Source organism: Alosa alosa, chromosome 10 (assembly GCF_017589495.1).
Source record: "Alosa alosa isolate M-15738 ecotype Scorff River chromosome 10, AALO_Geno_1.1, whole genome shotgun sequence".
NCBI lineage: Eukaryota > Metazoa > Chordata > Actinopteri > Clupeiformes > Clupeidae > Alosa > Alosa alosa.
The window spans coordinates 15,223,190-15,233,989 of record NC_063198.1 but is presented as its reverse complement, the minus strand read 5'-3'; positions in this window follow the sequence as shown (position 1 = coordinate 15,233,989).

Sequence of the window (10,800 nt, the reverse complement as noted above, 5' to 3'; positions counted from 1 at the left end):
CTGGAACTGCCCTGTATCAGACAGAATACAGAACCCCCTTTTGTTTTGGTTTTATAGTCATATTTTAATGGACATACTGTTGGTTAAGCTTACAGTACATGGCTTCACGTGAACAGATGATCTGTTCCCTCTGCAGAAATGTGTTCACTTGGCAAATATGTCACTGGCACTATTCCACTACTTCTGCATGGTGCTGAACTTTCATGTCATATCTACCAACCCAGTGACCAGAAAGTTGTCCACTTAACGTGACAAGACTAATAGAAAAGGCCAAAAAGGTGAACTAAGGGCTAACTAAAAGAGAGGCTAACTGCTATCTAAGAGAGAAGCTACAGTAACTGATTGTTCTCCCATTCCCTTTATAAGCCAGGTGTGCTTGCTCATTAGCGCTATTTTGAAGACAGCTTTACCAAGTAGGCTACTAAGTAATGTAGCTCTGCAAATTAAACAAAGCTGAGGGGTATTCTTCGAAATAAGTTACAAATAGGCTTTCTTTGTGTAGGCCGGCTAATGGATACACATATGGGGACATGTTTATTTGCAATGTAAACAGTGAGCGTGTTTACATGCACTTCAGTATCCCGGTTATTATCGGGATTTTAAAGTAGAGCGGTTTTGTGTTTGCGCATGTGAACATCATATCCCGATTTCAGAATTATACACACAGCATTATAGCAGAGCCCGTCTCTGAATATAGTGAAGGAGTGCTAAGGCCACTATAACCCAAAGTGGTCCCATTTTCACAGGTAAATTATCACTACGATTAGGCTAATGACTGTTAAAAGGGAAATCCGGCCATTTATAACCCCAAAAAAAATGAAAAAAAAATGATTTGACCAAGCCGGAGATCAGCCCTGGCTGCCAGCGCTTTGAAATTAGCTATAACGCTAATGCCATATAACTACCATCATATATGTTTGATGGGACATTTTCTGTTGTGTTTCTTGTTAAAATACATCATGATATTAAATAGATATCGTAACACCCCCAATTATCACCACTTTTGTTCAGAAATTCTAAAACAACGATGTTTTTTAACACTTCAAAATAACATTTACTAAATGAACCTTACATTTTTCAGTAGCCATAGTTGTGTAGATTTGAACAAAATCTGGTTTGGTTCTTAACGGGAGCATTTACTGCCTGAAATATCCGATTTTGTTTACCACGCTCGGAGTTGTAGTGCTGGCCTGATGGGTCGCCTATTTACACCGTTTCAACGGCACATGGACGGTTAGACCGAGAATTCTCGTCGTGAAATTAAAATTCCACTGGAGCTCCAAGCGGTTGTGTACACGCAGCCTTACAACACTGTTTACAGCTCCTCGAGTCACGGTAAAATGTCATTTTTGGTACATAGCTAATCTAGATACACCTATGTTGTGCGTGGTTGCGTTTCTATAGGAGTCCGCTGTCTTGGTTTGTATAGAAATGGATATTAAGTGACACATACACGCAAGACGGTGGAAATACGGGACCGAGGAAATAGGGGGAGTTACGATACCATTTTTAATTGGGCAAGCGATTTAGCTGCGTTTGGGGCCTCTCCAGCGGTCCCCAACCACCGGGCCGCAGCCCGACATTCCTAACCGGGCCGTAGCCTACGACAAGAGTTTAAAAAAAAAATGCATGCAAACTAAATAAACTCAATTTAATTCGCAAATAATGTCACATGAATAATACCCACTGGATGGTGAGCCAGATACCTCAAAGAAAAAAAGGGGTCATTCAATATGAAATATGACGAGTCATATTTAAAATATGGTTTCGCAGAGACCGGTGACACGCATGCACCAAGTCCTTTATGTGTGGTATTTGGCGATAAGTTGTCAAACGAAGAAATGAAACCATCAAAGCTAATTCGACATCTAAAGTCCAAGCATCCTAGACTTAAAGACAAACCCCTTGAGTTCTTTGAGCGTAAGAAACGCGAGCAAGAAGGACAAAAAAAATAGTGTGTAAAAACAACCTCATCGGTGAACGCGTGGCTTAAAAGCCTCATAGTGGCTAGTCGGATCGGATTGCTAAATCTAAGAAGCCCTTTACTATTGGGGAAGAGTTAATTCTGCCTGCTGGTAAAGGCATGTGCAATGAACTCCTTGGGGAGGCTGCAGCTAAAAAAATAGCTCAGGTACCGCTTTCTGCAAGCACTGTCCATAGGCTTAATTGATGATATGTCAGAGGATATTGAGGCACAGTTGTTAGAGAGGGTGAATGGGTCACCGTGGTACGCTATCCAAGTTGGTTGGTTGCAGGTCACTGGCCAGAGTGTTTGAGTTGCGAGAGCCGCTGCAGAGATTTCTTACAGAAAAAAGTCACCGTTAGCTGCATATTTTAGTGATGAGGGCTGGGTGTCAAAATTCGCTTACCTCGGGTTGCTTAATGACCTCAACCTGTCATTGCAGGGGAGAATGACGACTGTCTTTAAACTGGCAGATAAAGTCGCTGCATTTAAAGCCAAGCTTGGTTTGTGGGTACGACGAGTGGATCGGGGTGTATTTGAGATGTTCCAAACAGTAGTGGGGGTTTTGGGAGAGACTGAGGCAGGGCCCTTTCTCTCGCAGCTGGTGCGCGATCACCTTGTTGCGCTTTCAAATGAGTTTGAGCGTTACTTCCTATCCTCCAAAGATGCACGGCAAACCAATGAGTAGGTCCGCAACCCATTTGTCAATATCCCGAATAGTCCTAACTTCTCAGCGCAGGAGGAAGAGCAGTTGATCGAAATTGCAAATGACAGTGGTCTTAAGAGTGTGTAGGCTATGAGGAAACCTCTCTGGCGGGTTTTTGGATGAAAACCAAAGCAGAATATCCCGATATAGCCGTAAAAGCGCTGAAAACGTTGCTACCATTTCCCACCCCGTATCTATGTGAGGTTTTCGGCAATGACTGCAACTAAGACCAAATTGCGCAATCGTCTGGACATTTCAAACACACTGAGGGTGTCAATGTCTTCCATCACCCCCAGATGGAACCTTCTTGTTGCAGGGAAACAAGCACAGGGCTCCCACTGATTATATTCGTAATGCACATTTAGTTCCCATGTTTTGTTATCATATTTTGTTAAGCATGTTCACACATCATGATAGATGTAGCTTCAAGTTGTTCAATTTTCATAGTTCATATTGATCAATTTTCACTTCTTCAAGTTCACGTTTTTCACATTTTTAAGAGTTCGTTACCTTCACTGTTCATACATAACTGGAGCTAGTTCTTTTCAAGTAATGCATGCACAACACGGAACATGGAACCCCCGACCCCCCCGGTCCATGAAAAAAAAAAAAGGGGAATCAAACCGGTCCATGGTACATAAAAGGTTGGGGACCCCTGCTCTAAACCAAAGATCCTTGATTACTAGCCGTTTTAACCCTCTCTGTCTAAACACACTCAAAAACCATTCCAAGACCTATGGAACACGAGTTGCTTCCTTGCCAGACACCACCGCAGGGTTTCCGTTGTCCGGTAATTACCGGACATTGGCCGGAAAAAAAAAGAAATGTCCGACAAAATTAAATCTCTCCGGTCAAATTGTCCGATTGAAATTGGCTAATAATCCCGTCCCCTAACGCAATCTGAATTTGAGAATAAGACTTAATATGTAAGCCTATATTATACGTCCTCTGGCTATGTTTTTAAATGAACAGGCTCTACCGTTTGAAAAGTAAGCTATTAAACAACACGCATGCTGCATTTCAAATAGGAAGCGCACGCTTAAAACGTCGATGTTAAACAACGAACAAATGAGTGAGGCGGTTCAAACATGGCCAGGCCCAGGCAGTATAGCCTTAAAAGTTTTTCAGAGGCCAGACGCCATGGATGATGATAAATTGGTAACGTCTGAAGCCTCAGATGGAGTCACTCACCTCAGATTAGGCTACCCTGTTGACTAGGGCTGGGACAATGCGTCGACGTAATCGATGACGTCGACGCAAAAAATATGTCGATGCAAAATAGGGAGGGAAAGTGAAAACCAGCGCCCCAAGTGGTTGCGTTCCTATCGAAGAGCAGCTCCAATGTTAAGTCCCATAGACCTATTTAAAAAAAAATATTGTGAAGCCAAATCAGCGATGTTATCTACCAAAAATATTTTATGTGTCTATACAGTAATAATATTCTAACTATGAAAATGTCAGACCTATTTTGCCTTATTTAAGAAAATCGAAATTGCTCCTTTGGTTTCATAAACGAACTACAAAAGTAGTCACGTGACTTTACTCTTCGACGTTACTCACGGTAGCATGGTTTGTTTATTAGCCTGGTTAGCATTGACACTTAACACTTACAGCTAGCTCTTCATGTGAGTAGAAGCACAACACCAGTTATGCTGACATAAAGGTTATCACCACGCAGTTTACATCACGTTCCGTTTTTACAAAAATATGTTAAGCCAGTTAAGCAAATTGCGTATTGATCAGTTAGAGATTAAGCGCCCAAACATGTGAAGTCACATGCAGCTGTAGTTCCTTATCACCGTGTTACGACAAAAACTCAAAACAATTCAACTGATCCTAAAAAATAAGGTATGACCAATTGAAGCAATAGAGGTGACCCCAGTGCCTAACATATGGAAGGCATTAAATTAAGATCCCAATGTGCACCGAGATATATTTTTTCTAAAAATAAAAAATCCTATCCACTCCGCTAAACTCTAGGAACGCAACCACTAGATGGCGATGAGATTACTTTCTCTCCCTATATGAGCGTCGATTCGTCAAGCAAAACGTGTGCTGCTAAATATTTTTTTAATTTTACACCTTCAATGTTTTCCATACGTTGACTAATCTGTGGCTGGGCACCACGAAATCAAAACCGGCCACCACACATTGATGTTCTATGTTGTAGGCCTAGGGTTGCCACCTGTCCAGGATTTTCATGTTCTGTCCAGGAAAATAAAAATAAAAATCCTGGACACTGATCCCGGATTTTTGTACATGATGCGCAAAATGTGTATTTTAGTTTAATTGAAGCGTGCCTACGTCCATAAACGTATGCACAGCCTTATTGGCTCTACAAAAATGACGTAGCATAACATGGGTGGTGGTGGTGGGGGCACGCACCGTGGAGGTTCATTAGAAATGGTAAGGTGGAGACGGAGAGTGTGTGGGACAAGGAGAGACAGAGAAAGGAAAGTTCATTCCACATAAGCAAAAAAGCAGAACCTAATTATGTATTCCCCCCTTTTATCTCAATACTGCCCCCAGGTGTCCACAACTAAAAACTGTTGAAAATATAAATATCTGCTATTAAATAAAGCAATTAACTAAACAAATAGAAATAAAGAAATAAAGAAATAGTCATTCTTACTAATTTTAGCTATACAATTGTCGCTTAGAATGACGGTTTTTTATCTTGGGTTAGATGTGCGAAAGGCACCGTTGCTTACAAACAAAAAGGTCGATTGGATGGTCAAAATGTCCAGGATTTTTGTCAGACACAGGTGGCAACCCTATGTAGGCCTGCTATTTAAATTAAAGATAAGATAAAATAATTTCATTGAGCTGCACTTTTTACTCACACAGCCTTTCCTCGCCCCGCCCGCTCTCTCTCGTAACGAGCCCGCTGCTCCTCCTCTACATGTGCATTTAACAAAATATTCACGATTGTTGATGGATTGTTGTTGCCACATAGAAGCACTGCATAGAACACAGTGGGCTACATTGCTATTAAATCCGCTTAGCATCGTGACCATGCTGCTCAAATTTGTTCAAAACCGCTGCATTAAAGTTAAAGTAAACTCTGCTAAGGTCTTGTCACAACATAGTACATCGAGGAGACTAAACGAAGTTAAGTTACAGTAGGCCTATGCAATCAAGCAGTAGCCCTATCTCAAAGCTAACGTTAGAATAGCCTACTGTTTGGATGTCAAGTTTAGCATGCTTACTTGCAGCTGCTTGTATTACTCATGCAGGGCTCATTTTATTGACTCTGTTTGCAAAATCCCGATGGAAATGGTTTTCAAGACTCAAGTGCTTGTCCAAAGGAGAAGTACGAACTGTTATTTGAACTACGTTATGAATTGCATCCACACATGATTCCCACACGAACGTCTTAAAATGACAGGCACTCAATTAGACATAGGCTACACTAGCCTACTGAACTTTATTGAATGCTACCTCTGACTAAGAATACATTACTTTGCACTTGTAGTTACTTGCACTTCAGTCTTTTATTTTGGAATCTTAAGAGCAATAAACATATATTGCAATGTTAAAGAATTCATGTTTTTTAATTTAGATATGTATATAAACATGTATAGCCTAGGCCTAAGTTGCTATTAGTTAATTAATGGGGAGATAATCGAATCGAATCGGACTGTAAAAATAAATCGTTAGATTAATCGATGCATTGAAAAAATAATCGCTAGATTAATTGTTTAAAAAATAATCGTTTATCCCAGCCCTACTGTTGACCTACTGTAAAGTCTCTCCTATTCCCGTGGTACACACGTAGTCAGGAGATTTGAATTCAGGACAGTGGAAGAGTGATTGGTTGTATAAATCCTCTTTGTCAAAATGATACTGCACAGGTAATATTTCTCAAGCAGCACATTTAACGGCGTTTGCAAGCCACAACTGCAATGTATCTAATTCCTTCAATGGTAGTAGCCGGTGAGCTGAACCCATTTTCTCATTTGGTTCACAATTAGGAAAGGCAAAAACTAACAATTTCCCCAGTTATACACACATGGGCGTCTTCATCTTTCAAAACTCTTCTTCAATCTCACTCTGATGAGAGACTTCCAGTCGTCTGCAGACGCTCGTCACTAAAGGGGGCTTTTACGATAGCCTGTATCTGCTAACATGCAAAGTAACTTTATACACAGACTGTGCCAGTAGACTTTTATTGTTGGTAACCGGGATACAAGTAGCCTACTGATCATGTTAACAGGAATATGAATATCCAGGTTTCTCTGTGATCATGTCAACACCGTATCCCGAATAAGATCCAAACCGGGATAAGCACAATAACCGGGATACTGAAGTGCATGTAAACACGCTCAGTGTGCACCTGGAGGAGAACAGACAACAGACAACTGTGTCAGATTCACTTGTTTCACAATTGGCAGCTTCGGGCTAGGTGTAAGGTAGAGCCCAAAGAGTCTACAAACAATTGGATGACAGTAAATAATTATAGAGAAAGGTGTGTATAGGTTTAGGGTCAGGTTAAAAAAAAATGGTTGGCAGTTATGTTTAAAGTTAACTGTTAGATATCTAATATTTCACCCTAACACTATTTTTCTACACACCTTTAATGCTTCAATGTTGGGGAATTGTGTCACTGTGTGGTAGGTTTTATATAAGTAAATATGTGTATGCTGCTCATAAAATTCCCATTTCAGTTTCTGTGGAACAACATACTACAGAGAGTGGATTCTATGTAATTCGAAAAACGAACCAGTCCCGTGAGAAAAGCCAGGGTAAATACAGCACTTCATCAAATCTTGACCTCCATAATTTCTGGAACTTTCAGATCATGACAGATCAACATATTAACTGACTTGCAATTAGTTGTGCAGAAACAAATTGTTCACTCAAGCAACTTCCCTCTAATATCTGTGATTGCATTTTATGGAAAAACCCCACAGAAAATGATGTGCCTACTCCTGCTAATGCTGAAGACAAGGCCTCGACAACCTCAGAAAGTTCTGCTGGATCGGTAAGTTGCTGTCTTATGAAATAAAGCAGCATGGAAACATTTAATGTATTCCGATTTTCATGAGAATTAATCCTTCATTTTTTTTTTCTTAAATCATACGCTAGTTTTCTACATCAATTTTTCATTCCAAGATTTTATTCACAGGAACGGCACGGTAAATCTAGCCTGCTATCCACATTCCACATATTAAGACATTCCTCTTGATCAATCAATCAGACGTCAAAAAGTGTTCAAACACAAAATGTCAAAGGGATTTTTACAGACTGCAGTAATCAATCTCTTTTTGGTGGATACACTCTAATAAGAGGTGGATAAATTCTATTTCTGAAATTTCAGAGGTGGATAAACTGTCTACTTTGTAGTGTACGTTTATCCTCCACTACAACCCTGATTATATGCATGTTCACAAAAATTCAGCTCAAGAATATGTGCATCTGCATGTGTTTTCAGCCACTTTGTTATGCAAGTTAAAAAACAACATCAGCTAAGGGATTAGAATGTAAGGTTGTGAGAGCAATGTTAACAGAAACACCCATGTAGAAATGCAACAAATGTGAATATATGCAAATGAATTGTTTCCACAGATTTTAATTGTGTTAAAGGTATACCATACGCAAATCAAGAGTTAATCCACCACCCTGTAACAAATCAAATATCTATGCACATTAGAAGATTGGGTAACACTTTACGGCAAGGGTACATGAATTATCATGAATTCATGCATGAATTAATTCATGATTTATGTATTACTTCATTCCTTAATATCTCATGAATCATCAGGAATTCACATGAGTTCATAGTCTGTCATTCATGACCTCATACATGAACAACACATAAACTAAAGCATTAAGTATAGTGAGCACATCATTATGATTTATGATTTATTAAGAATGATCATGATGATTTCTTTTTCTGCCCAAAATGTAGTTATTTCACTACTCAAATTCTTGTTTGAACACAACTTTCAAAACACATGCCATTGTTCACACTTTAGTTGAGGGGCCACAAACATGATGAACTCATGAGTAATTAACCTGACATACATGTAATCATGATGATCATGCTTAAGAAATAATAAATCATAATGATGGACCCACCGAACCTAATGCTTTAGTTGATGTGTTGTTCATGCATGAGGTCATTAATGAGAGACTATGAACTCATGTAAATTCCTGATGATTCATAAGATATAAAGGAATGAAGTAATGCATAAATTATGAATGAATTCATGCATGAATTCATGATAATTCATGTACCCTTACCATAAAGTGTTAACAAAGATTGAATGTACATTTGAAGAGTTTCCACTAAGGATGTCTTATTTGAAGTTAAAATGCCATTAACATTAACATTAACATTAACAAGTTGGATGGAAACCCGTTTAATGACTTCCTAACTAATACACAACGTTGCAGCGAATCCGCGACGTTGCCAGAAAGTTGTCATTTGGTCACCGCAACGTTACCTTCTGGCCTCGATAACATAACACATTTTTGTGCTTAGCCACCCCACTACTAGCTGTAAGCTAGAAGTTGAAATGAGTAGTCACTGGCTGCAAGGTCATTAATTATTCATCTGGATGTCCAGAAAGCCATGAGGGGGTGCTAAATCTGCCAAAACGGACCGTTTTATTCTTCAGCCTAATTATAGGGTTGTAACTGGACTTCTGCAATAACATCTGGGCATTTTTTGGACAGACCAAAGTTGCATACCTTCTGTGTTAACATCATAGAACAAGGTAAAATGCTCCATTCAACCATTCTATTACTCCTTTAAACTTGTCACTTTTCAAATTGGCAATGGTAAAACTAAGACTAAGCACATCATCAGATGCTTGGCTAGTGAACAAAATCTCAGTTGTGTGTCACAGGCTGAAGTCTGGCTGGCTGAAAAGCATATGACCCAAACATGACAATCCAAACTGTCAAATATACAACTATAAGATATTACAATGCTGCCTGCTAGATGATAAAGTATATAGACCTGTATGCAAAATGCTATATGCAAAATAATTTCCATCAAGAAAAAACAAGTCACAGATTTCACATATTATTCCCTGGTGTGGTAAAGGCTATGATCTGCACACTGCCTGTTGTTCCTGATCTATGCAGGAGAAGGCAACAGAGGCTACTACTTCTGACTGAACTGATTCAGCAGAGTAACTTGGCACTATCTGTTAATTTTTCAGCTTTTTCTTGTTCACCCTCGCCTTCAAACATGTGAATATGCGTCAGTACAAAAGGAGAAGGCCCATGAGAATGTCTCAGATGTGCCAGCAAGAGTGACCAGCAGCAGCGATGATCGTGTGAAGCCCAAACGTACTACAAAGGAGGACTATGAGAATATTGTGCAGGCGCAAGAACTGGATAAAGATGAACAGCTGTCAGATGATGGAAGTGAAGGGGACAACTCAGATGACACTAGTGGTGGGGAGAGTGACAACTTGTCACTGAACTATACCACAATAGTCTTCCACAAATAGATGAACTTTTAGCTTTCTTGGTCATCTAAAAGCAGAGACATTGACATATCTTCCACAACATATTCCACAACAATAGAGCTGTCTACTGTGAAATTGTTTAAATTTTTTAATGAAAATAAATGTTTTCTTTCATTTTTCACGCTTTTCTGCTAATTCAGGCAGGTTTTCTTTATATTCCAATAAAGTGTCCAGTGTTTAGGCCGTTATAATCTGTTTGAAAACATTTGGGCATGAAATACAGCATTACAATAATCCTCTGTTACTTAGACTGTAAACAAAAATAAACTCCACATGTTTTAAAATAGTGTATCTTTTTTGAGGAATTAAATGTAACATCATTGAGTTTGAAGAAAAAATGACTTGGGATAAAAAGTGATTGTAAATCTGCTTTCACAAATAATTAGTAAATTATTATAAATTAAGAGTTTCACCAGAACATACGTGAAATAGACAATCTATTTGATTTGGAAACAGTCAATTTGCTTGTAGTAGGACCATTACGAAAAACCATTACGAATGAACCAGGTGGTGTAGTTCAAGATTTCAATACACTCGTTGGTCAAATTCTGTGAATTCATCTTCACATTCCCACATATTGTGCTCTCTCTCTCTCTCTCTCTCTCTCTCTCTCTCTCTCTCTCTCTCTCTCTCTCTCTCTCTCTCTC